This window comes from Rhinatrema bivittatum, chromosome 1 (genome assembly GCF_901001135.1).
Source record: "Rhinatrema bivittatum chromosome 1, aRhiBiv1.1, whole genome shotgun sequence".
Classification (NCBI taxonomy): Eukaryota; Metazoa; Chordata; class Amphibia; order Gymnophiona; family Rhinatrematidae; genus Rhinatrema; species Rhinatrema bivittatum.
In genome coordinates this window covers 540,281,921-540,308,484 of record NC_042615.1, presented here as the reverse complement: position 1 = coordinate 540,308,484, position 26,564 = coordinate 540,281,921, and the positions used below count along the sequence as shown (strand labels likewise).

Below are 26,564 nucleotides of genomic sequence, written 5' to 3'. Positions count from 1 at the left end.
GGGGAAAAGACATATGGGATATGAGGAAAAAGGGAAAGAGGGGAGCCACAGGGGAGTGCAGGGAAGGAACAGCTGAGAGGAGCCATAGAGGAAGGTAGGGATAAGATCACAGGGAGCATGGAGGGAGGGGAGTGGGAGAGAGAGGGGATATAAGGAGAGAGGAGAAAGGGTCAGAGGGGATCTACAGAGGAGTGTAGGGAGTCAGAAGGAAGGGAGGGAGGGAGGGAAGAGATGGCAGAGAGGAGCCATGAGGAACAGAGGAGCAGAAGGCATGAGAAAGAGGAAGGGAGGAAGGAGACAGAGACAGAGGCGAACTCTACAGAAGGAAAAGAATAATGACCGAGGGAGCATGAGGCAAGGAGAGGGTGAGAGAAAAGCCACAGGCGACAGCAGAAGGGAGCCTTGGGGAAAGGTGAGAGAGGGCAGGAGGGAATCACAGTCAATATGGAAGAAGAAAGAGGGGGAACAAGGGGAGGGAGAAAAAGTAACAAAGGGGACACAAAGAGAGAGAGAGAGAGAAGGTATAAAAGGGTAGGCAGCTCTGGTCCTCAAATGCCACAGACAAGTCTGGTTTTCAGGATATCCATAATAAATATGTGTGCAGGCTCTACCCGCCACTAATATTTTTCCTGCTTTTCAGAAGTTTTAGGGGTCCTCCCTTTGCCTTATCCCCACCTTTTTGTCGGTTGTGGTTTAGGGGTATAAACTGCCCTGTGAACATGCTCAGAGCCAGAGGGTTGGGATATACTGGAGAGGGCAAGGAGCTTGCAGGATTGTTGGTCCTTTCTCTAGCCCAGAGGATTTATCAAGAGGACTCTTTCCACTCTCTGGTGGACTGACCAGGCTGAAGGGTCTTTGCCGCTTGTTAAGAGGACTGACCAGAGGGTCTTTGCTGCTTCATAGTGAGCTGACCCAGGAGTTGCTGGAGAAGTGAAGTGAGGTGTTTTGAAGCAAGAAGAATTTTGGAAGACTTTGAGGATTGCGGTTTTTGGATCTTTTTGGACTTTGGATCAGTGACTGACAGAGGGGCACTCTCTCCTCCCCCACCCCCAACTCTTGAAGTTATGCATCTTGGGTTTTTCCTTACCTTTGTGCTCTAAAAATAGCAGAGGAGAACACCTAGATATTATTGATGTTTTTGAGAAACGTTTTTAAGTTATCTGTTTGTCTACAACAGAATTTCCCTTATCACCCAGCACCTGGTTAATGCAGGAGAGATAGAGGGCCAGGAAGGAGTGAGTGAAAGATAACTGAGTGGGAGCGAAAAACAGGATGGGGAAAGCTGAGATGGGGTGTGGAAGAGCAAGATGAGAGATATAAGGGTGAGAGGAAAAAAATGTATGACAGGCAAAAGAAAGAGCGGTGTTACATGCTGCTGGATGTGAAAAAGGCAGAGAGGAGAGAAATGGGGAGAAGTGACAGGTAAGATAAACAATGTCAGCTGGAAGGTGTGAAGGGTGGTGAGGGTGTGAGCCCCTTTGTGCTGCGAGGTTACTGAGGCAGCCTCGTAGATGAACCGATGAGGCCTTCGCCGGCAGCTAGCGGACATGCCTCGTAGCGGGACAGACTGGAACTTCACCGTATACCAGCTGCCTCCCCCTCAGGTTGAGCTCTTGGGTTCTGGTGACCAGCAGAATCTTAGGCAGGTCCCTAGGGTGATGAAGATAACTAGAGCCCTAAGGTATGCCAGAGTCAGGGCAGGCTGCAGACAACTAGAGTCGGAATCAGGCCAAGTTTGGGGCAGGTGGTAACAAGAATGGGCCAGGTCCAGGCAAAAAGTTAGGTCAAAGCGGCAGACAATCATAGTAAGGTCAAGATCCAGAGAATCAGTCCAAGGGTGGATGAAGACACACAGAAGACAATGGACGAGATGGGCAGGACAAAAGGCAAGCCTGGGCAAGGAAGGTTGGATGACGAGGCAAGGCAAGGCTGGAAGACAAGGCAGGATGAAGAGACAGGAACCCAGGACACAGGAACCAGGAATACTGGGCAACATGCACTACAAGGCAGAAGACCCGTTGCTTAGGCACTGCTGATAGTCCAAGGCTGCCTTAAGAAGTATGAGCGGGTGATGTAATTGGAAGGTGCCAAGTTCGGGTTTCCCATGCTGGGCCCTTTAAGCATAGGTGTGCACCATGCACGTGCACCTAGAGCAAGGTCTAGGAGGAGGAGCAGAAGCCTGGCGAGGCCTGGACGCCACATCTGCGTGAGAGTCGCGTGGCGCGGCCCTGGCAGGCTGCCGCATGCGGGTTGAGGCTGGCGTCGGTGGTAAGATGGCTCATGGGGACCTTTCTACGAGCCACACATCATAACAGTAGGACAGCAGGAAAAAAAAGAGAATCATAGAGGAAAGATGTCAGAAGAAGCCAGAAGATGAATCGAGAGGAGAGAGTACAGTAAGGATTGGGGGGGGGGGGGGGGGGGGGGGGGAGGGGGGCGGAATGGCAAAGGTAAAAATGTTTTAGTTTTGTTTTTTTCAATTTAAAAATTTGATTATGTGACTTTGAACATTTTAACTTATTATATATAATTATTTTACATTCCGTCCGCCTGTATGTGCAGTATAGTTTCTTTTAATTTTTTTACTTATACCTTTCAAGGCAAGTTGTATTCAGGTACTTCCCTGTGCCCAGAGAGCTTACAAGCATAAGGGCTTGCTTTACTAAGGCTTTTCTCCCATTCTGCGACTATGGGAATAATATTTAGGAAACAAGGCCCTCAATTTGCATCTGAGGTAAATGGAGGGCAAAAAGTAATTTATCCAAGGTCACAAGGATCCTGGGTGGGATTTGAATCATGGGCTGCTCTCACCACTAGACTACCCCATTGCTCAAGCATGCACCACCTGGCAAGCTTCAAGGGGGTGATAAAATTGCTTTCTGCTTAGACCCGTCCCCAGTAGTGGGGAGGCATTATCAGGAGGAGGCTAAGGGCTAAGGCTTTATCAGAAATATTTTCATCGTGGGGGGTGGGGGTGCCCAATTGTGAAGTCGCCTAGGGCCACCAGAAACCTTGCATGGCCCTGAGATTATAAGAGGTGCTCCATTGTCCGAAGGCACATCCAGTTTGTACATGGCAATGGCATAATGATATTGGCTTGTATGCTTTCCTGGGGGTTAGAGAACAAAGACCCTGCTACATTGTTGCTACAGTCAAACTGATGCCCCTAGCAACAGAAAATGCCCTATCATGGAAGTAAAGTCATCAACCAAGAGCTTACAGCATCTGGATTTTCTTCCTGGCCTGGAGATGTGCGGTCTTTGACGCATGTCAAAAGCACATAAAATGCCATTTTAAACCCTTACATAGGCCTTTTGAAACTTACCCGAGGGATTTGTACACCTAAAAGAACATGGACGCGACTTCATGCTTCTCTTTCTATTCCTGGAAGTATGCACGTCAGTGTACGTGTGAACATTTAGAGAATCATAGAGGAGGCTAAAGTCTGTGGGCCGGATTTTAAAAGGGTTACGCGCAAAAGGTACGCGCGTAACCCTTTTAAAAGGCCCCTGCGCGCGCCGAACCTATATTGCATAGGCTTCCGGCGCTTGTAAAGCCCCGGGACGCGGGGACGCGGGGACCAGCCCCCGGACCGGAACATGGCGCGCGGCAGCCGGCCCTGCGCGTGCAAAGTTACGCCTGCCTCGAGCAGGCGTAACTTGTGCGTCAGAGGTAGGGGAGGTTTAGATACGGCCAGGGGGGTGGGTTAGGTAGGGGAATGGAGGGGAAGGTGGGGGGAGGCGGAAGGAAAGTTCCCTCTGAGGCCGCTTCCGATTTCGGAGCAGCCTCGGAGGGAAAGGGCAGTGCGCGCAGGGCTCGGCGCGCGCATGCTGCACAAATGTGCACCCATTTGCGCGCGCCGACCCCAGATTTTATAAGGTACGTGCGGCTACGTGCGTATCTTATAAAACCCGGTGTACTTTTGTTCGCGCCTGGTGCGCGAACAAAAGTATGCGCGCGCTGTGTTTTAAAATGTACCCCAGAGTGAACTTTGTACACCCAGACACCATTCCTAAGCGCCATGTTATTAAATTGGGCTCTTAAAGATTTTCTGAATAAAATTATAATTTTATGAGCTGATGGGTTCCTATGGTTTTATCTATTCGTGGAACGAATGCAATGTGTTTTTCTCAGGCTTTTTTTTCCTAGCTTTCTACTTTTGTAAATAGTAATACCATGTAAGTTGACTATTATGTCAGATGAATTTTGACTTTTCCCAAACTCAGCAATAATGCTTATTCAATTTTGCTGTAAAAGTTCTACATGAATGCTCAAATTTCCTGGGAATTAAATCCATACAGGCCATTGCCCTAAAGGGCTGGCATTAAAAAAAAAGGGAGTGCAGATGAAAACCAGTTGAGAAGTCATAATTAGTTTAAGATGAATGGAAAACAGTATGGGAGCACTGAAGGTGTGGCTTTAATTCCCTTTTTCCCCTCCTAAAACTATGTAAACATCCCTTCAGGAACCTAAAATGATAAACACTGACATATCTGATCAAAGAAAATAATTTTATGTACTTATTTTCTGCCCTGTACACCAAAGAATCTCTTCCCCTGCCTGAGGATATAAACCACAGATTTTATCTCCGAGTGTTCCGTTTCCTCCAAATCAGGATGGGAATCACGAAATTTTAAAGGGCACATTCCGGCCATCGTTTTGCAGGTTAGCAACGTTACAGGTTACTGAGAAGTCACAAGTAAATCATTTGATATCAGTATGGATTAAAATGTTTTGTTGCCTCACTAGTTCCAAGGAAAAACTGGATACTGCGACAGTTGTGATAATGTTTTATTGGACCAACAAAAAAATGCACAGATGTTATTGCATGGTATAGGATGTCTCTGCAGTCAGAACACATACTTGTATAGCACTGGAAACGTCACAAGTTCATTTTTGAGGGCAGTCTCTCTGGTACATATGGCAACTACTGTCTGGTTAGACTTCCTGTTAAGATGATAAGAAGTGTCTTTGTAATTAGGCGAAAGACTCCCCTATCTGTCTGAGAACAGTTTGCTGCAGTTCTTTAAACAGTAGAGCCCTGTTAAGGTAAATATGTACATCGCTCTTCACATCCGCACAACAGCTGTTCTATTGGGCAGACTGAATAAATGACCACAAACAAAACAGTCCTCTGAAAATCCCCAGTCCTGGGAAGCCCACAAAATTACATAAGCCAAACCAAAAACCTCGTAAATTCCAATTGTGCTCTCTTAATATAGAAGTACGGTGGCCTATGAATGGATGAGTCCAAATGCCTTTATCTGAAACTGAATTTCCAGGCCTCCTCTTCCGCCAGGAGTAACATCGAAGGTCAGCAAAAGTACAATGTAACTAAAAAAAAACAAACTTTCACATTCAGAATTCAGTTTGCACAGCTCCTTTGCCTCCATGTCCTCAAGAAAAAAGTCTGGCTTGTAGAAAATCTTTTCTGAGGCAAATATTTTCATTCCAATGCCGGCTTCCACCCTGCCCATTAGCATAATTAAAGGCTATACTTTCCAATGGCTTTCTCCCATGGACAAAATCTTTGGAAAACACTAGTGGCCCATGTGAATCAACACTTGTGCTTAGCATTAGCATTAGCAATTACTGGAGAACAATGGGCTAATGTTTCCTAGCCACTTATATAGCAGTTATTCTTCCCTTTAGGGCCATAAACACACTTATCTGTTGAATATCTGTGGCCCAAGGGCAGCATTTTATCATTAATCCTTTTTTTTTTTTTTTTTTTTGGTTTGTCTGAATTTTTCTCAGCATTTTTGGATTCCAGATTAAAATTTTAATTGCATATAGTAAAATATTGAAACCTCAAAAAACCTTTCCATACACAAAAGACTGGTGTATGATTGATTATACTGTGGTTGCTTCAGCCATGTGTTGGCTTATAATCTGCATATATTCTGATACCAGATGATCACTAAAATCGAAGCCCTATCCTGTTCTTGTAGTCCTGTTTGTATTTTTTTTTCTCACAGGAGGGTTAATCATCCAGCTTTGGCAACGATGGCAAGGTTTTCCTGGCCCCGGTGGCAGGGCATTAACCCCTCAAACTGCCCAGGTTCTCGGTTGCAATCAGAAAGCCAATAAAATGCTGCTCTCTGTTCGGGGCTCAGGCCTTACATTTGAACTGAGCCAAAAAAGAGGCTGAGAAGAGAGAAAGCAGCAGCAGCTTACCAGCACAGTTCATCAGAAAAGAAAAAATGCATCACTAACTCCAAATCGGAAGTCAGGATAAATGATGAGAGACTTCCAAGGCAGGCTCCTCTCTTTGGGTTTCTTCCCATAATTCCTTCTAGGGGGCTTTTCCCCCAAAACAAGTTAAGCCCTTAAGCCTAGGAGTAGAGTGTAAGATCGACTCGCTCCATGGAAATATGTGCCTCCCTGGGTTTCTGCATCAGGGAGCCAAAACACAATACTCGTGGAGAAGTCTCAGGCAAAAAATCTGAGCAAAACGGGCACAAGAAGAGACAAGATCTACACTCAGTCATTGCAAATCTCACCTTTTATACCTGTGACAGGGACACCGGTCCTGTCACCAGTAAGACCTGGATGAGCCCTTGTTTAGCTAGAGAGAGAGAGAATAGGTGAGAGTAGAGGGAGGCTCCATTCAATTACGGCTCCTCCCTTTGAGGTGTCTGGAATGGCCGTCCCCCTGAGAGTCTATTTAGGAGCTCTCCACTGTGAACTCGGGAGGCAGTCCTTTTAGGTTTACAAAGACTACAGAAGTGTAGAGAAGTTTACCTTTTGTTATTCTTTCCAGGCTGTCAGCACAAGCAGGTCTAGCCCAGCCTGTGGGTCCTGACTGGGGCTCAGGAGGGGTTTCCTCTTCCAGTCCACAGCCAGGCTGCTTAAGATTCCCCCTGGGTCTAATTTCAGGGATTTTGAGATTTGTATTGAAGGAGGCCTCATGGGACACCTGGGCCTGTCTTGTCCACAGGGACTCAGGAACCCTGTGGGTGGTCCCACCCAGGGATAGGGAAGATTGCCCCTGAAGTGGTGATGTCCTGCTGTGAGGAGGGGACTCCGCTATTTAGATTCTGTTCATTTTGGGGGAAAGAACACTTTTGTTAGAAGTACCAGGGGGAAGTTTGGCTGCCCCTTCCTTCTGTTTGTTTGGAGAGGGATCCTCAATCATCAAGGACCGTGCGAGTGAGTACTAAAGAGACTGTAAAAATAAAAGAAGATCAGAAGATCTCCTAACCGAGACTAAAGGAAAGCAGTATCATTGGGGGACATCCCTCCGGTGATCACCGCCCTGGGGAGAGAAAGAGAGGATTTAATCTCTGTGCCAAAGACTCTGTAACATGTTTGTCGGTTTCGAAGGGGTTTTGTCCAGCTTAAAAGACCCTGCTCATCTGGGAGCTCCACCTCATTTTTAACCCAAGAGAGTGGCACAGATAGAGGAGAGAGACTGTAATAATTGGAAAAGAGAATTCTCTGGTGCTGCAGTTTAAGTTTTCTGGCATTCCTCATCAGTATTAGCAGTAAAGACTTTTATTTTAGACACTACCAAAGTGACTACAGGGTATTCCTTCTGCACTCGCTGCGCCCACATCGGGGACAACCATCCTCCCCAGGGGAAACCACAAAGGGAACGTGTAAAGAAAACACCCCTGGGTCACAACGGGCCCTGCAAGTTGACCTCCGTGCCCCCCCCCCCCAATCTACAAAGGATCCGGCCTTGGGAGAAAGAACAAGAGTTCAAAAGCTAGCCGGTGAGAGGTTCCAGCCCCAAAGAGTAATAAATACTTTTGTGTGCCCACCTGTGCTGGATCTGCACAGCGGGGTGGGGTAACAAATCACTAGATGTCACCTTATGACCTCACCCAGACTTAAAGGGACAAATACCATCCACCAGAGAAACCAATATAGCCCACTACCTTTTATGAGTAGAGGTTAAGCTTGGATTAGGCAGAGGTTAAGGGATGAAAATATTAATGGCATATGGGCCAGAACTGGGACCTAAATTTAATGAGACTGTTCCCCAAACACTCAGCCTCATAGGTCCCCGTGGCCTTTCAGGACAATAAACTACCACCAACATGCTGACACTGATTCGGCTGGTTTATTGGGAGCTGAATCCTGCTGGTGCCCTCCTGGTTACTTCATGACCTGTGCTGTCATTAGATTGTACTTCTTATATCTGACCCTGGTTTTCTCCTTATTTCCTTACCTAACCATCACCAACCTGCCAGCACTGGACCAGTAGATTTCCTGGAAGTTGTTGCCTGCTAGTACCAGTTTTCAGCCCAGATACGCCATGGCCTGGCAGGTTTTGAGGGGTTTTTTTTAATCAGCTTCTTGTTTTCTCTTGCTGAATTTGTATGGTGATCAGAAAGCAGAAATTGCTAAGTGTGTGTTTGTTGGTTTGAGGGAGTACTAGATTGTACAAAACATTTTAGAAGAATTGTCAAATGAACGTAAAACCAAAGAGATAATGCAATATGGCTAAGCAGGAAACAAGGAACCACAGAACGGCAAAGTCCCTGCGATCTGCCCCTTACTCTTCAAAGAGAAGAGCATGTTTCCAACACGGAAAATGTCACAGAGGCAGAAGACCAGTCCGTGCTTAAAGTTAGTTTGAATCAGGTTTTCCAAAGCTGTGCAAAATAAAAGCAAATTAATTTGACTAGTGGTACTACCATAAAAGCACATACAACACAATTACATATTAACAAAAAAAATGGTACAATGTAAACGGGTTTTGCTTCGTAAAAAAAAAAAAAAATCCAGTTTTTTTCCTAATTGCAGAACCTCACTAATGCATATTCTTGTTGGAATTTTAAAATAACAACAGGCTACGATAAGTGTTCAGGTTGCCAAACACATTGGGTTTGCCTCCTTTTGCAAATAAACCTCATGGTATTTTACTATGAAACTACATTGGAAAGTAATGCCATAAATCCAGGTTTTAAACTGCCTGAGGGAAAAAGCCTTCAGTCCTTCAGCAAGGTAGCCATCTTGTCCATTGATGTGCAACATTGGGCTGACTCAACGGCTCTCTACTTTTAATGAGGATGTATCAATCAACTGAGAAGGGCAGCCCATGAGAGCTTATGAAAAACAGCCACAAAAGGGCACCTCCTCCCAAAAACTCATTGCAGCTGCAGCCCATCTATATGCACCTTTGGCTAATAAGGGAAATACAGAAAATATCCCCTGTCCAGAAACTGCATTGGCAGATAGTTAACTAGCACGGTGGTTCTCAACCTTTTTTCGGCCCGGACACACCTGACATGGTTCTCACATGCGTGAAACACTGAACATGTGACTGTCACGGGGATAAATGTAAACATGCACTCTGCATCCACAAGGATCCCCTCAACCCCCAAAAATGGGTGCAGAGCAGAACTAGGGAATTATCCGTACAACTCACCATACAAAAAAAAGATATTCTGGTTCTGATGACATCTCAGTAAAAGCAAAACAAACTCCCTTTACCAGCAGACACAATAGCCTTCCTTATGAAAAGACAGTAATTTACCACTACAAATATTTAACCAGGCCCTAAACACTAATGCACCTCCTATTAGGAAAACAGAGCAAGCCAAGCTGCTATAGATAGATCTCACTTAGAAATAATTGTAAAACTATACTAATAAATGTTACAAAACAGCTGATGATCAGGATAACATCCACCAATTAAAAACTCATAAAAATTATTAAAAATTGTCCAAATATCAATAAAATATTTCAAAACAGCAGACACATCACATAATACCCAATAATTAAAATGGCAGTCAATCAAGAAAAATAAACTTTAAAAGCCTCCTTTACTTACCCTCTCCAGCAACTCTCCTACTCCTTTCCCTTGCAGGCCAATAGCACATACCAGAAGCAGCAGAGGCTGCTGAAGCTCTGCTCTCACAGTCCTCTTCCTTAGGGCCCACAACCAGTCACAACCAGTCTCTGTCTCACACAGACCAGTAACCTCCCTAACTAGTATCTCTTCCTCACACACACACTCACCAGTCACCTCCCTGACCAGTCTCTATCTCTCTCACACACACACCAGTCACCTCCCTGACCAGTCTCTGTCTCTCTCTCTCTCACACACACACACACACACCAGTCACCTCCCTGACCAGTATCTGTCTCTCTCTCTCACACAGTCACCTCCCTGATCAGTCTCTGTCTCTCTCTCTTTCACACACACACACATATATACACACCAGTCACCTCCCTGACCAGTCTCTGTCTCTCTCTCTCTCACACACACACACACACACCAGTCACCTCCCTGACCAGTATCTGTCTCTCTCTCTCACACAGTCACCTCCCTGATCAGTTTCTGTCTCTCTCTCTTTCACACACACACACATATATACACACACCAGTCATCTTCCTGACCAGTTTCTCTCTCTCTCTCTCTATCACACACATGCTCTGTCACTTACAACCACACACACACACACACATTGCCACTCATGCACCTATTGTACCACAGACACACAAGCTCTCACTCATGCACCCAGGTACCCATTCTACCACACACACAAGCTCACATGGAGCCTCTTCTCATTGTTTGGCCCAAGAATCCTGGCCTCCGCTTATCAGCCGCCGCTGGCCTGACCTCTGGAGGTGTGCAGTGTCTCTCCGCTCTTCAGCCCCGCCCCCAGGGAGAAGGGAAACACAAGCGGGGCAGTGGGACACCGGGAGCCGCGACACACCGATTGAAAACCGCTGCACTAGCAAATCCAGGCTGTGAGGCTCATGCACTTGTAAAAACCAGGGAGAAGCTGAAGCATATGTAAAACAGCAGACATTTATCTTCCATGTAACCTCTGGGCTAGTATCCCCTCTCAGGACCCCAGAGACTACATCTGAAATAAGGATTTAGCTGTTACTTCTCCTCTACTGATGTTAAACCAATCTGAAAGTCCAGAATTCCCTGTCCAGGAGGGCTGGGGGTAAAAATTATTTCCTGGGCCCTGAGCGGTGTTCAATAGTCAAATCGAGTATGAAAGTCTCTTATACACACTACAGCACTAACAATCACACTGGAAGCAACTGGTAGTTTCCAACTTAACTTTTACTGATTAAAGCTGAAACTGCAATGACAATATTAAGTTACAAGTACTTGGTATTAACAATCCATTTTACAGCTTCAGATCTTCTAATAAAAATGTGACTTTCAGCTTCCAATTAATGTAGCCTTTTACTCCAATAGTTTTCTTATCTCTAAACCATTCCAATTAAAGGGGTAATTTTGGAGCGTCCTTTCAGAATTTAGTGGATAGGCTAATCTCTTCCCAGTTTAAGTGTTCTTAAGTAAAGTCCTATTTTTCATCCCTTAGTCCAGTTGTTCAGTCTTCCCTCTTCTTCCCTTGTTTATACCTGGATGGTACCTCCATACTCCCCCCCCCCCCCCCCCATCTTTCTATATCTCAAGATGGGTGCCACATTCCCTCGTCCCCTGTAATGAATCCAGATTCATTCCTCCAGCAGGACATCCAACAGTCCGCCTGTGCTCTCTGGCTGAGAGACACCACTCCCTCTAGATGGAATACACTGAGCCCCTGGGCCCTAGAGCACTCGGGCATGCGGGGAAAACAAACCGTCTTCAGAAAGGGAACCCACAAATAAAGAAAGGAACGGTGGAAAAATGTCATCCTCCAAAATCAAAAGGTTTCCAAAAGGAGATGTTAAGGTTAGGCAAAGGCACCCTATTACTTTTCCTTAGAGATCCAAGGGCCTTCCCAAAAACAGGAGACAGCATAGTGACGTGCTGCCCCCTATGAGGGACAATCCTGGGGGGCAGCTAAGTCCTACAGTCTCACTACTCCTGATCCCCATGGGACAATGGAACAATTTTCTTTAGTAGAGATCCTTAGGCTCTCTACATTCGTGTTCTCAACTGAATACTGGGTTTAGTGCATCATAAACTTGCACAGAATTCAAGAAGCACCAGTCCTTTGGTTTTTTCATGGTTTAAATGACCATTTTGATAAAGCAAAGGAAACAGCAATACAAAGTCAAAGGGAAACAGCTGCGGCACTGCTGGAAGTCATTAGCTCATTTGCAGCAGGTTTTGCACCAAGGCATTAAAGGGATAACACTGATGCAAAAAAAGTTAAATTGCATTAACACCCCAGAACTAACACCATCAGCAACTGGGTTTAAAGAGCTATTTGTAAAAGGTCTACGAATTGGGGCCTGACAGCATGTCTTACTGGTGTGCTGACATGTATAGATGAGCATCTCGCTTACCGAATAGTCCATACATTAGTTTCCTTGTTTGTAGTGCTTTTCCATACACTTTGCTCATCGGAATATGAGTACAATACACCACAGAATTTGTTAGTACTACCATTTTATAGCTAAGATTATTATATGGCAGGCAGTCACTGTGTGGTTATGGAGAATAATTGCTGTTTTCTATAGACTTGCCCTCGGCTTCTGATTGACTAAGATACTTAATATAATGTAGTAAACGACAATAGATAAAAACTAAAATGGTCCATCCAGTTTGCTCGGTAGAGATTAATCAAATTTAGATATACGGCACCCAAAACCTCTTATGCAACCCAATACCATCTCCCTCCTCCCTCCAAGTCTTCCCTGTCCTCAGAGCCCTTTTCTCACCATATCCCGAGCAGGCCCAAAATTTGCTGATGGCCTCCACCTCTTCAGCTAGTAGGTCAAGTCAGGCCCTGCCATCCTCAGCCTTTTTTCTCACAAAACAAATACCCAAGCCAGTACCTCAGTGCAATAACACCAATAAAATCTAGCTGAATGAAAAAGAGATGTTCCAGGGGCATTCTGAGCTGAGGGAAAGTTATCCGGCTAACCTTAACCAATTTTTAACTAAGTGGCCGATGTAGTGAGCTGCGCTTAACCCGCCATGGGTTTTTGCGCACGTAATCGCACATAGTTTTCCGCGTTAACCTTATGCGTGCATGTAATAATGTATTCAGTACGGAAAAAAACATGAGCACAAGCCCACTGAAAACCCGCGGCAGGTTTTGCACGAGTGCATGCAAATGGCATGCAAAGGAGGTAATTATCTATTGACAGGAAATCCAGGGAGCCGCACCAGCAGGGAGATTGGTTATTGTGGGGGGTTTTAAGCAGATTTTTTAGCACCAGGGTCAGGGCAGGAGTTTAGTTGAAGCACCTGTCTGACACATAAACCATGCCAACTTGTAACTAAATTTTGCTGCATAACGTCTCTGAAACACTGCTCCAGTCCATCTTCTGAACTGATTACTGGGAGAAATGGCTGGCTACAAAGCTCCCTCGGAGCTGAATGCGAGCTCCGCGTATCTTTGTCTTCACTAAGGAGTGTCTGTCACTTACCCAGAGATGCAGAGGGGCTTCTTACACACACACACAACCTTTTTTTTTTTTTTAAATGAACTCTGCAACATTTTCCCGTTAGCGTCTATTTTAGTGGCCATTCTTCCCGTGGCTTTCTGCATATTTGTGCGTATCTCATTTGCAGGCCGTTCTCTTATTACATCCTGCGAGGCCTCCTGTTCTTGCCGTGCGCGTTCCGTAAAAAAAAAATCTGAACAGAAAAATAGCGCTGATTTCAGCGCAGGCCTTGTTACATTGGCCCTTAAGTTATCTGACCTCGTGTGGCTGGATAACCTGTCACTTAATTGGATATCTTCAAAAAGATATCCACTGTAAAGAAATAAAAGCCAAAAGCACCCTGTGTGATCGGATAGCTTGCTCAATTTATTTTTAACTCGCCTTTGTGGAACTGTGTCGAGATCCTTAGTGAAATCCAGGCACACTACATCCAGGGCTCTCTCCTGATCCAACTCACCAATCAGAGAAACAGACAACAGAAAGACAAATTTTATTACACAAAATTAAAGTAAAGTTATCAAGAAAGATAGCTACTGAAATGTAAGTCATGAGTTTTATCTCTAATATGCATCCACACCCTCTGGCTCCTACATACTCTGCGCTTTCTACTTCTGAACTTTAATGGACTCTTCAGCATTTTCAGCCTCCAGCGGTTCGTATGATTTATCTGAGCCTTCAGCAGTTCCCCAAACAGAATCCCCTCTCCACCCCAAAAAAACAGCTTCAGCAGAGTTCTGAAAGTCGTTGGAGCCTTTTTTTCTAGCAGGATTTGTTTTGCCCTATTTCTCATTTCATGTAATAAAGCATTATTTTGCTGTGATGAAATCCGTCTCTTTTCGTGTCTACCATATCCTGGCTATAAAACAATATTTCTCTAATCCCTAGGTCTGTTACCATTAAAATCAACATTTTGGAAAATGTCATTGAGAATGCAGTCAGTTGCATCATAGACAATGACAACAATCAGCTCGTCTGGCTTCTAAAAAAGAATCTAGGACTGTTAGCTATGTGCCCAGTTCCAAGCTTTTGGTCTTGGTTTAATAGCTTTAAAACACACTTAGGCCTGGATTCTCTAAGGTCGCAGACCTTAGAGAATCCAGCAGTAACGGGGGGGGGGGGGGTGGTCCTGAGATAGCTGGCAGCGATCGCAACTCCGCTGTGTGATCGCTGCCGGCTTTCGCGCCGAATCACTACACCTTTTATGGAATATGGTTGACGGTGGTTCCAATACCTTTCTTTTCAGCAAAATACTGGTCAAAAGGGATCTCCGTTGCAAATCTAAAATGACCAGGGGCGATAACTGGTCTTCATCAACCTGCATGCAAAGGAGCCTGTAAGGAAAGCACGCTGTACAAAATAGTCTGATAAACTTCAAACATCCAAGTTGTTCTCACGTACAACAAGAAGCAGGATGTTTTCTCATACCAAGGTCACACAGTCCCAAGCTAAACCCTGGGTATAATAAAACAAGACATAAAAATGACTAGGTCAAACCAGAGTTGATAGTAAAAAGTATCAGTTATCCACTACTGGTGGGTAATTTAGCATCTGGTGTGTATGGAAACCTCTGGGATTTGTTACTTTGCTACCTCTTTGCTCTTTCACTGACAGGAAAAGGGAGGGAGGTTGCCGGGGCCTACTTTTCAAACATTTTGCCATGGAATGGAAGAAACTCTTCTAGAAACAGAACTCACTACAGAACAATTTGAATGGCAAGGATATCCTGGAGCTACTTCTGCTTCTTTTAAAAAGCAATCCTTCCTAAAGTTTAATAAAGAGTGTTTATAATGCTTAGAAAAATATATGCCAAAGAAGTCCAGTGATTAGATGCAGAGCTAAGAAAGCTGGCAACCCAGGTATGAATCCAATCTCTGCCACTCACCGAGGGACCTTGAGAGAGGCACTTAGCTGCCCTGTGCACACAGAATATAATGATGAAACATGATGCTTTTACAGCATTCAAAAATACTGATTTAGTTGAAAGTTGTATTATGCAAAAATTCAAGCATAAACAGGATACAACACTTCCTGGTTCTTCATATCCTGGCTCTACCATCTCTCTGTGTGATTTTAGGCAATTCCTTCTAATTCCTGGTGCCCTGGTCTATTTATAATTGGAAAATAATAATCTATGGGCTGGCTGATTTGGGCCTAAGTCCCACCCTCTCTGTCGTGGAGAGGGGCAGACAGGTTAATTCTGTTTTGGTAGAGTTTTAAATATAAAACTCCCTGAGCCATTGTTGCCATCAGCTTACAATCAGCAAAAATTGGTCTTGGGGTCGTGTTTTTTTTTAAGTTTAATTCTTTTTAGAGTTGCAAGTTGCATAATTTTGTGCTTGTTCCGGAGTTTTCACACCACCCTGTCTGGAAGACACTTGCCTACTATGTGCTATATGCTAAGAGTTTGTTTATTTATTTATTTATTTAAAATGTTTATTACCTGCCTATCATCCATTCTAGGTGGGTTACAAATAAAACATTCATAAATATTTATCAGTGACAACTAAGAACACAAGAAGTGCCATGTTGGGTCCATCCAGCCCAGAATTTTGTCTCTGGCAGTGGCCAATCCAAGTCACAAACAACCATCAGATCCCCGATAGTTGATCTATTTCGTGCATCCCACTCCCAGGGATAACCACTGGCTTTCCCACGTCTCTCTGGCCAACAACTGTTTATGAACTTTTCCTTCAGGAACTTGTTCAATCCTCTTTTGAACCTCCACTATGTTAGTGGCCTTGACCACATCCTCCGGTAACAGATTTCAAAGCTTAATTGTGGGCTGAATGAAAAAAAATATTTCCTATGATTTATATTAAATCTGCCAGTTGCTAGCTTCATGGAGGATCCCTTAGTCCTAGTGTTTTCACTCCATTCATGATTTTATAAATCAAAGTCATATCCCTTCTTAGTAGTCTCTTTTCCAAGCTAAAGAGTGCTAATTTGTTTAGCCTTTCTCCGTAAGGGAGTTTTTCGATGCCCTTTATCATTTCTGTCTCCTGTCTCTGTAACTTTTCTATGCCCGCTAAATCCTTTTTAAGATGGGGAGACCAGAACTGCACACAATACTCAAGGTATGGTTACAGCATGGATCTTTACAATGGAATTATATTCTCAGTTTAGTTCTCTATTCCTTTCCAAATAAATCCTAATATTCTATTTGCCTTTTTGACTGTCGCTGTATGCTGAGGTGAAGATTTGTATTGTCCACAAGGACTCTGAAACCCTTTTCCCTGGGTGGTGACTCCTAACGCAGAACCCAGCATCGTGCACCTGTAGTTGGGATTATTTTTCCCTACGTGCCTTACTTTGCACTTGTCCACATTGAATTGCATCTGCCATTTAGAAGCCCAGTCTCCCAGTCCCACAAGCTCCTTCTGCAGTTCCTCACAATCTGCTGCTGTTTTCTTGGAGTCACAGTAGACAATACTTTGAAATCTTTGACCCAGTGTGCAGCGGCAGCTAAAAAGGTTTAAGCTTTATTAGGAAAGGAATGTAAAATAAAACAGAGGACATCATAATGCCTTTGTATTGATCCATGCTCTGACCACACCTTGAGTACTGTGTACAGTTCTGGTTGCCCCTCTCAAAAAAAAAAGTTATTTACCCTTTCTAATAGTGCTAGCATGAAGCTGATAGGTAGCACATTTAAAACAAATTGGAGAAAGTATTTTTTTCACTCAGTGCACAAGTAAACTGTGGAATTTGCTGCCAGAAGATGTGGTGAAAGCAGTTACTGTAGCTGGATTTAAAAAGGGCTTAGACAGGTTCCTGGAGGAAAAGTCCATAAAACACCATTAGCCCTGTAGGCATGGGAAAGCCACTGCTTATCCCTGGTTATGAGCAAGAAGGATTGGATCAATTCTTTGGGATCCTGCCGGGTACGTGTGTCTTGGACTGGCCACTGTTGGAGACCAGATGAACCCTTGGTCTGACCCAGGCTGTCATTTCTTATGTTTCTTATGTGAGGTATTAGACAATATTTCAGGGCGCATTATCACCGGGAAGGTGTAATATTGCAGAATGCAATTTATTGTTGTATGTTGCAAAAGAAAATCTACTACAAAAAAAAGAAGAAGCGTAATTTGTATAAACATCCCAACTCTCCTCCTCCTGGAAGGGGCCGGGTTGGGCTTGTTTTGAAAAACAGCGTTGTTTTCTTTTCTGGTGAGAGCTGGGAATGCCGTGCCGCAGTCCAACTACTCTGAGGTCTGCATCACTTTCCATGAGCTTCACTGATACTTCTTAGAGTGCCAGATCATTTTACAAACCCAAATTCCCATTGTTGCTCTTGCAATCCATCACAAGACATTTTATTTCCTCAGAATATTCGCTAAGAGTTTATTGAATTTATTTCAGCATTTGCATAATACTTTACACCAAGCTGCTGTACAACAAATTGCATACAGAAATGACGAGCCCCTGTCCCAAAAAGCTTATAATCTAGGTGGGTCTTTTGAGGCAATAGCAGACAAATGTGACTTACTGGGGAGGGTCAGTGGGAGAATTTGAACTTTGGTCTCCTGGTTCCTAACCCATTAATTTAATAAATGCCACCTGGCCACTCTCTTTCAGTAATGATACTGTGATTCTTGTTAACAAAGGGTCCTGGAACTAATAAACTAGTTATAATGAAGAGTTGTGCCTCTGAGATCCTGTTTAAAAAGCAGATATTTATTTTAATGCTTGCTTTCCCATTCAATAAATTAAAAAAAAAAAAAAGGAAAAAAGAAACTCCTGCAGCAATACAAACAATTCAGTTCCACCAATTAAGGAGGTGTGGCGGTTTCTTTCCATTCAGAGTTAAACCTGTGAAATCCTGGAACTAAAATGCACACAGCCCTTACTCTCCAAAGAACAACAAGGCTGGCAACATTGGCACTATTGTATTTAAAGAGCTGTAAACTAATGGATCAGACTTTGACCTGGTTTAATTAACCACGTCATTGCTTAGAATTCCCTGAGGTGATTCTCTCCTCCCTCTTATTTCCCCCTAAACAAGATCAAACACATTAAAGTGATGTTTTTGTTGTCGATCACATGATCTATTGGAAATCAAGCTATATACCTAGTGGATTGGTGAATGAGAAAGAGACAGACAGAGAGAAAGAGGTGTATGAGTGTGTTTCCAGGGCAGACAGTATGGGTTATGGGGGTCAGAACAAATCAACCAGGGAGCACTCCATGAAGTTAGTAAGTAGCTCATTTAAAACAAATAGAAGAACATTTTTTATCTCTCAGCACATAGTTAAGCTCTAGAATTCATTGCCAGAGGATATGGTTGCAGCAGTTAGTGTAGCTGGGTTTAAAAAAGGTTTGGATACGTTCCTAGAGGATAAATCCATATACTGCTATGTCAGTAATTAATTAATTAGCAATAGTAGCTTGTGATTTATCTAATGCTTGGGTTCTTGCCAGGTACTTGTGACTTGGATTGGCCACTGTTGGAAACAGGATGCTGGGCTTGATGGACCCTTGGTCTGACCCAGTATGGCCTGTTCTTATGTTCTAACCTGTATGTGCCCATCTGGCAACATTTCCTCCACCCCCCCCCCCCCCCAGTCTCTCACATTCCTCCCTCTCCTCCCTCTTCCCAGCAGAAAGACAGGAAATCTTCCTACCTGGGTCTGCCTCCTCATCTGCTGGATTCAGTCTGAAGGCTAAAGGTGCAGGGTGGAGAAGCAGCCTAGGGGTTAACCATACTGGGCTACCAAGAAGGGAAACCAGTGCTCAGATCCCACTGTTGTTCCTTGTGATGTTGGGCAAGTCACTTTATTGCTGGGTCCAAAATTAGATTGTTATCTCTCTGGGGGTGGGGAAATAGCTCCTATACCCACTTTGAAGTGCCAAAAAGTGTAATTTAAAATAAATGTGGATCCATGCAGGATCTCTAAGTTCCTCACAGCTTGAGGGGCTTCCTTCTCCTGCCCCCACAACAGGATCCACTGTTTCTGTCTGAAGTCCTTGCATGGCTCAGACTTCAGACAGAAACCAGCAAAAGAAAAAAAAGCAGCCACAGATGGAAAACACTGTTTTCTTTCTGCCAGTGGAAGGGGAGGGAGAGAGATGATGACGCGTTGGGGAGGGCAGGGACAAAGTGATGCCGATGAGGGAGGGTAGGGGAGAGAGAGATGATCCTTGTGCAGGGTTCCAGGGAGTCCTGCACAGTCTGGTTCACCCCCGGGCCCTGCTGCATACTCCTAGGTTAGCCCTGGCTGGCAAAAGGCAGAGGCCACTGCAGGGAAGAAGCGCTGGGCTCCTCCTGCCAGTGGCAAGAAGACGACTGTGCGGACTGGGGAGGAGGAGTTTGAGGGATGAAGAAGATTGAAGCACATGGCCCCCAAAAGCAAGGACTCCATGGTGCTCCCCGCACATACACACACTCCCAGGGATCCTCATGTGTATTTCTCCCCTCCCTCTCCTGAATACGGCACCATGAGCAGCAAATCGTGCACTCTTTACATTACTTTAGATGGCATTCAGGAAAGCTTGAGATAGGTGCAGAGGATCCTTAATGGCATAAAAGTGGAAGGACAGTCGGAGATCTGTTAGGGGTTTAGGTCATTGTTTAGGTAGACTAGATCAAGTCTTATTGCCCTTATCTGTCATCATATTCTATGCCTTTACGTTTGCATCCCCTTATTGGCCTTCAAATCATTTCTATATCACTGGTAAGGCAGAAGACTCACTGAGATCTTGTCAAGGCATGCAGCGGTCCATATATTCAATGTCCTCGGGCCCATGCTAGCTTTTACCATTTAGAACCTTTAGTGAGATTAATTACAAAGGCAGAATCCTCAGTTTCTGGCAGATTCTGATGCAAAATCCACCATTTACATTTTCCTCCTGCCCAGTCATTCTGTCTTCTGCTCTGTCACTATTCCTGAGCTTCCACATATTCTGACCCTCCTCCAGCCTTCACCTCTCTCCCCAAGAACATCTTATGCTCGGCACTGCCACCACGCACTCGCTTCTCTCTGTCTCCTCCTCCTCCTTTCAGACAGAGACACCAGTCCCAATCCTGGCCCTTCAAGGCAGCTGTCGCCCCACCTGAATACTTCAACCCATCACCCATCCATCCTTTTCCCTCCTTCCTGCTCCTTCTCTCTCTCTCTCTCTCATGCCCTGTGGGATGCCTGCTCTTCTTCCAGTAAGCTTGCCTGCATTCATGATCTCTTTACCCTTTTATCTCTCGTTCCCTTCATCTTCTTGCTTTGACTGAGACCTGTGGCTTTCCCTGGAGGACCCTGCTTCTGTTGCTGCTCTCTGTCATGGAGATTAGCATTTCTCCCATGTGCCAGGGCTGTGGTAACAGGCTGCTCCTTTCCTCCTCCTGCAAGTTCTCAACCCCCTTCCTTCCACTTTTAGGTCCCACTCCTTTTCTTTATATTTTGAGGGCCCAATCAATTCATCTTTTCACCCCACTTTTACTCCGGATGACTACCGTTTGCCTGATCAGTCAGTCCCTCTCCTCCCTCCTTGCTGACGTTGATTCTTGGCTTTTCTTCGTAATTAATTATTTTATTTATTTAAAATATTTATATTCTGCATCATCTGGAACAATTGTTCTAGGCAAATTCCAAAAGAACATATGCAATAACACAAATTAAAACTCTTATAAAATAACTAGTAAAATAACAACAAAACACACCAGTGCAGCTTGAACATGAGCATCCATCCAACAAAAAGCATTTAATCCTGGCAGGGCTCCATAAATAATATTACTTTTAACTACTTTCTAAAACACTTGTAGTCCTGCGACAGGCACAAAACAGCAGGACTGGGGAAATATGGTCCTGAATGGGGCCTTGTAACATCTTCCCTTCCATTTTTCTCGGGGAGTTTAATCGCCGCATGGATGAGTCCTCTGACTCTTTTGCCTCAAAGCTCCTTGCCTTAGGGGTCGATTTTAAGACCTAGGCGCGCATGTCCATGTGCGCACGGTTCCCCAGCGCGCTCACATGGGTGCGCCAATTTCATAACATGCCCGTGTTGGCGCGCACATACACACCAGATTTTAAAATCTGCGCGCGCACGTGTGGGCGGCCCGCGACTCGCACACGGGTGGGAGGGGAGTTTTACAATGCAACACGTGCCAACGCGAGTAGGGCTTCCCCAGTTCCCTCCCAGTCCGCTCCAATTCAGGAGGGATCTTCCCTATACCCCTATCTAACCTTCCTACCTTCTCCCCTCTCCTCTCCTCCCCGACCCCTACCACCTACCTAACTCTTAGACGTTATTTATTTATTTTTTAATTTTTCACTTTGTCGCTCTTTCGAAGCAGCAGTAGATTCCGGTCAGCACGCGCTTCCCCGGGTCAGTGGCTAATAGCGCTGTCCCGCCTTCCCCCCCCCCCCCCACCCAGACCATGGGTCCCGGCCCACCCCTTTCAGATAGGCCGGCGCTTCGGCGCGTATCAGGGGGATACGTGCATGGCCGGGCCCTTTATAAAATTGTGTGCGGCGCGCACGAGATCCGGCCACACGCGTAACCCCTGAAATTTACACGTGCGGCCTTTTTCAAATCAGGGCGTTAATGCCCTCTTTTGGCCTCCCAACTACACTGTACTGCTCCTACCAGCACGACAACTGCCTTAAGCCTCGCCTTTCCTCCAGCCACTCTCTCTCTTAGGATTCTCCACCCCTGCTCATCCCCTTTATTCTGACCATCATCTGATAACTTTCACACTAAACTACTCTCCCCCCCCCCCCCCCCCCCCCCCCCCCCCCACATTCCTATCCAGTCACCACCAACATGCATTTATGGAGAATATTTACCCCTGGTAGGCTTTTTGAATTAGGTAAATTAAAGTATTCCACTAACATGTTAGTCTGGCTATTCATCACAACTCTTCTTAATTTGGTTATTAAGCTCAATAAGAAATGTCACAGCCGTCTGCTAAATTATTTTCACACTTTTCTTGGCCAGTGAGCACAATTGTCTTTTGTTCTTGTGCTACTAATACTAAGCTGATTTCAGTTCTTTCTATTTGCCATAATTTTTATATTTTGTAATTTTTATAAGGAAAAGCGAATGCAGAATTGCAGTGTTCAGGGTACAAGAGGGATACGGATCTTACAAGTTTCATCCTCTGATGGCCCTAGTTTTATATTCTGCTTACACTACTGGGTCACATATTCTAACCAGAGCCCTTGTAGAGAAAGCAGTGAGACGCATCAAGCATGATGAAGACAGTGTAGATGACTGAAGAGTTGATTTATGGAAAAAGATATTATTTTTGAACAATACCAAGGGGCCTAGTCATAGTAAAAGGTAGGGATCTTCCATTTAAAATGTTCACATATTATTAATTTCAGACAGCAGTTAAAAAGTTATCTAGAAATAGAAAGCAATAAAGTTAAAAAACAAAAAGCAAAAAGCAGGTAAATAGATAATGGTAAAGAATTAGCTAGCATTGCCCTTTTACAGCTGCACAGTATAGTATACACTGCAGGGCCAACAGGTCACTGCTGCAAAATGTTTAATGGGAAACTGAAATGTGATTTCCTAGCTCCAAAAGTGATGCATTATCAGCAGACAAAATAGCCCTGCAGTAAGCTAGTTTGGAAGAATAAATGTAAACTGGCTGATACAGCTAATGCAGAATAACTTTCCTCTCTCTCTCTCTCTCTCTCATTCTGTTTTGGAGTATTTCAGATTTCGTCTCATATTTCCCAACTAACCCTTCTTATAAAGGGCGATTACTAGTGCTGCAGGAAGTGACTAAGTCAGAAGTTGGCTCCCTCTCTGACAAGAAGGTAGCGTCTTTTCAGAATAGCTCTGGATTTAACCAGCACTGTATGACCAGAAGTGGACCTGTTCTAAGGCCAGATGTGTTCATCATTTTCCCCATAGACAGACGATAGGAGAAAAGCTTTGGTGAATCAGGTCTAAATGGTTACATTAAAAATAATAATAAGAAGAAGAAGACATGTGAGGAAGCTGGTTCATTGTTCTCAACACGGGACCAATTATAATCCATTTTTAATTCATGAAAGGTAATAACAACATGAATGGCGTTCCATATAATTCCAGTTGTAATTTATACAGCAATCTAGCACAGATTTACACTTAGAAGTATAGAATACAAAGGTCTAAAAAACAAAGTTGTAATGAAATTACCAGCAGATTTACCAGAGACCAAGCAAAAACGCCAGGAAAGGCAGTTCCCCATACTTATCCCACCGGTGTCCACAATCCTTCCGCCTCTGGCATAACAAAGGGACGAAAGCATCCGTAATTTCACTATAAGGAACAGTGGAGAATGCACTGGGTTCACTTCTCTTTTTTTTTTAACTTTAATATTGGCAGAGATTTTGTTAATTTTTAAAAACCCGGTTCTTTCGGAAGTCATATATAACTCCCAAAGCCAAATCTTTTGGAAGTTTAAAAAAAAAATGTGATTTGTGTGTAATGTTGGAAGAAGTCAAATGTTCCCGCGGTCCAACAATGGGGCAATCGGGGTGGGGGAGCCAGACAGAAAGATATCAAAAACTACCCACTTGAGTTGTAAGTATGCGAGTAATATCTGTAAGGGGGCAAGGCAAGAGGCGGCCGCTGAAAGGGTTAACCCCCCCCCCCCTTCACATAGCAGCAGCCACCTCTGTCCTGATGGGAGTCATAAGAAGTCCGGGCTGCGGTCACTAGACGTCAACATCAAAGGCGAGAGGGCATGAAAGACAGGCGCAAAACAAACTTCAGATCATTAGAAACCTATCCCAGGGGAAGATGTACCTTACGCAGCAGTCACAGCACTGCCCACTGAAAGGCAGGCGACCCCACACCTCTGGCTTTAATGCCTTCTCCCTTCTCCCCGGGATCGCGTCAGGCATTCCCAAGTTGCAGCTAAGACTTGAGTGGAAAATGCTAAACCTTACCTTTCCTGCCAAGAACAGCCAGGACAGAAAGTTACGTAAAAAAAAAGTGCAAAAGGCAAAAAAAAAAGTGCAGGATATCTGTGAAAGCTCTGCGCGCCCCTCCAAGAAGTGCAGCGGGTTTTATAAGGATCCACCTTGCTGCGTTTCGAGGACAATCAATCCGGCTCCCCCCCTTGTTGCTAGTGGCTCATACTTCAGAGCAGCCAAATAAACTCGCCTTGCTTTCAGCCTGGAGGCACTGGCCCCTCGCTGTCAGGTTTTCCTGTCCCCAGCATGCGGCTACCCGGCAATAAAGCATCCAGAGATAATCAAAGGCAAACTAGCCCAGAGCAGTTTTCTAGACCTCGGGTTAAAAAATGAGAACGTTGAAATGTAATTCGGATTTTTTTTTTTTCCTTATTTCAAACTCTTTCCCCTTTGATTTCATTTAAGTTGTTGTTGTTGTTGAGCCACAGCCTGGTTAATCTCTCGGATCAGCCACACAGCCCTAGTTTTACAGGGGGGGGAGCATGAATGGAAAACTGGACTTCAGGCATTTGGAATTCACACGTAAAGGAGCTGCCGCCCCCTTCGCCTTCCGCCCCAGGCACCCCCTTCGCCCTCCCCGCTCTCCCCTTACCTGGCGCACACCCCACTCCTCTCTCTCGCTGACAGAGCCTCTGGGAGCCACTCGGACACGGGAGAGGCGCGGATCGAACACCCGTCAGCTGCTTCGCTTCCTTTTTTTTTTTCTTTCCCCCTCGGATGATTCAGTGCAAATCAATCTTCCTTTTAAAAAAAAAACTTGCAGTCTTCTTTCTTCACTTTCCAAACTCACCGCTTTGGCATGCACCGAGGGGCAGAACAAGTATCATTGTAAAAGGCGCTCTGGTCTGGTCTGGTCCCCCCCTCCACTCGCCTGCTTCAGGAGCAGCAGAAGCCAAGAGAGAGAGAGAGAGAGAGAGCGAAAGAGGCGATGGCTCCCAGCTCCTCTGCCCCCGGGAAGAAGTGCAAATGCGCCTCCCTGGCAGTGTTTCAGTTCAAAAACCCCCAAGGAGGAGGGGGGGGGGGGAGAGAGAAAAGAAAGAGGCCAGCCGGGGGCGGAGGAGGGGGAGGGGGCCGCAGAGTGTCAGGCTTGTCCGTCCATCCGTCCCCTGAGCGGCTGTGCGCGCCGGGCTCCTCCGGCAAGGGATGAGGATGGCAGCCCCCGGCGCTGCTCCCTTCTGCCTGTGCGTGCACTCTGAGGCTGCAGGGCAGGGCAGCAGCCTCCCCCTCTCGAGCGGTCACTCCCCCCCCCCCCCCACTGCCTGCCTTCTGCCTCTGTAACCCAAGCTCCGGCGGCTGCTGCCTCCTCCTCCTCCCGTCCTGCAGCTCAAAGTCCTCGTCCTTTTTTCATCGCCTCTCTCTCTTCGCGCTTGTGTGCACAGTGGGAGCGCCTCTCGGTGCCGGCTGCACGGAGCCGTGCGTCTGTGATATCCCCGGCCCTCCACGCAGCCCGAGTCAAAACTGCTCCACCACGGGCTTCCAAAGGTCCCAGCTGGAAGGAACAAAAACACCGTGTACGGAGTTTCTCCTATTAGCCACAGTCCTTTCTATGCAGATGTGTAATGATCCTTTTTGTATGCTTGTGAGCAGTCTGCTAATCCAGCTCTGCACGTACACGTGAATGTATTTAAAAGGGTGTTCCACGGTTTTATTGGGGAAAATCATCTAATGATAACCAATTTTTTTTTTCCATTTACAATGTTATTATAAATGAACTCTGCAATCACTTGCTATACAGGAGGCTGTGATTTTGGAACGAGCATCCTCTCTGTTTTAAAAACCCGTCCTCTCTTTTTACTATTTTGGAACATGGCATTTGTGATTGATTCCCATAGAACCCTTACAGAATTTGGCGTCTGTCTGATACCGCTGCAGGAATGGAACTCCCTATATTGAATCGCAGTAGCATCACTGCAGGAATTTCAGGAGTCCCAGTAACTTTAAAAGTGTCCACTTTTTTTGCACTTTTGAAAAGATGATGCAATTTGACAGTTACAGCAGCAAAACAAGGGGTCTACTCATTTGACATGTTTGCTTTTATCCTGAGAAACAGACCACTAGAGCCAGATAATGAAGTATCACAACAATGAAAGAATATCTGCTGTTTTTATCTTTTAGATAATCACAACTTTTTAGAAAAATGTGTAGATCGAATATAGAACTAATGGCTAGTTAGTAGTTACCATGGACAGAGAAAGACCAATATTCAGCCACTAATCAGTTGAGCAATTTATCCAGATATTGATAAACTTATCCGGCGAACTTAGCTGAGATATCAGCAGCGCGACTGCTCTGCTGAATGTACTTAGCTATCGTATAGGTAAACTGATAACTGTATCTGGC

General features: G+C 45.0%; 1 protein-coding gene across 1 annotated transcript in view; it reads right to left on the bottom strand.

Moving 5' to 3' along the window:
- Nucleotides 1–25,754, bottom strand: part of LPAR1 (lysophosphatidic acid receptor 1) — a 213,097-nt gene extending 187,343 nt beyond the window's left edge. The window contains exon 1 of the mRNA XM_029614803.1: nt 24,817–25,754. The gene's annotated coding sequence lies outside the window, so the exon portion shown is untranslated. The remainder of the gene's footprint in view (nt 1–24,816) is intronic.
- Between the last annotated feature and the right edge of the window lie 810 nt (nt 25,755–26,564).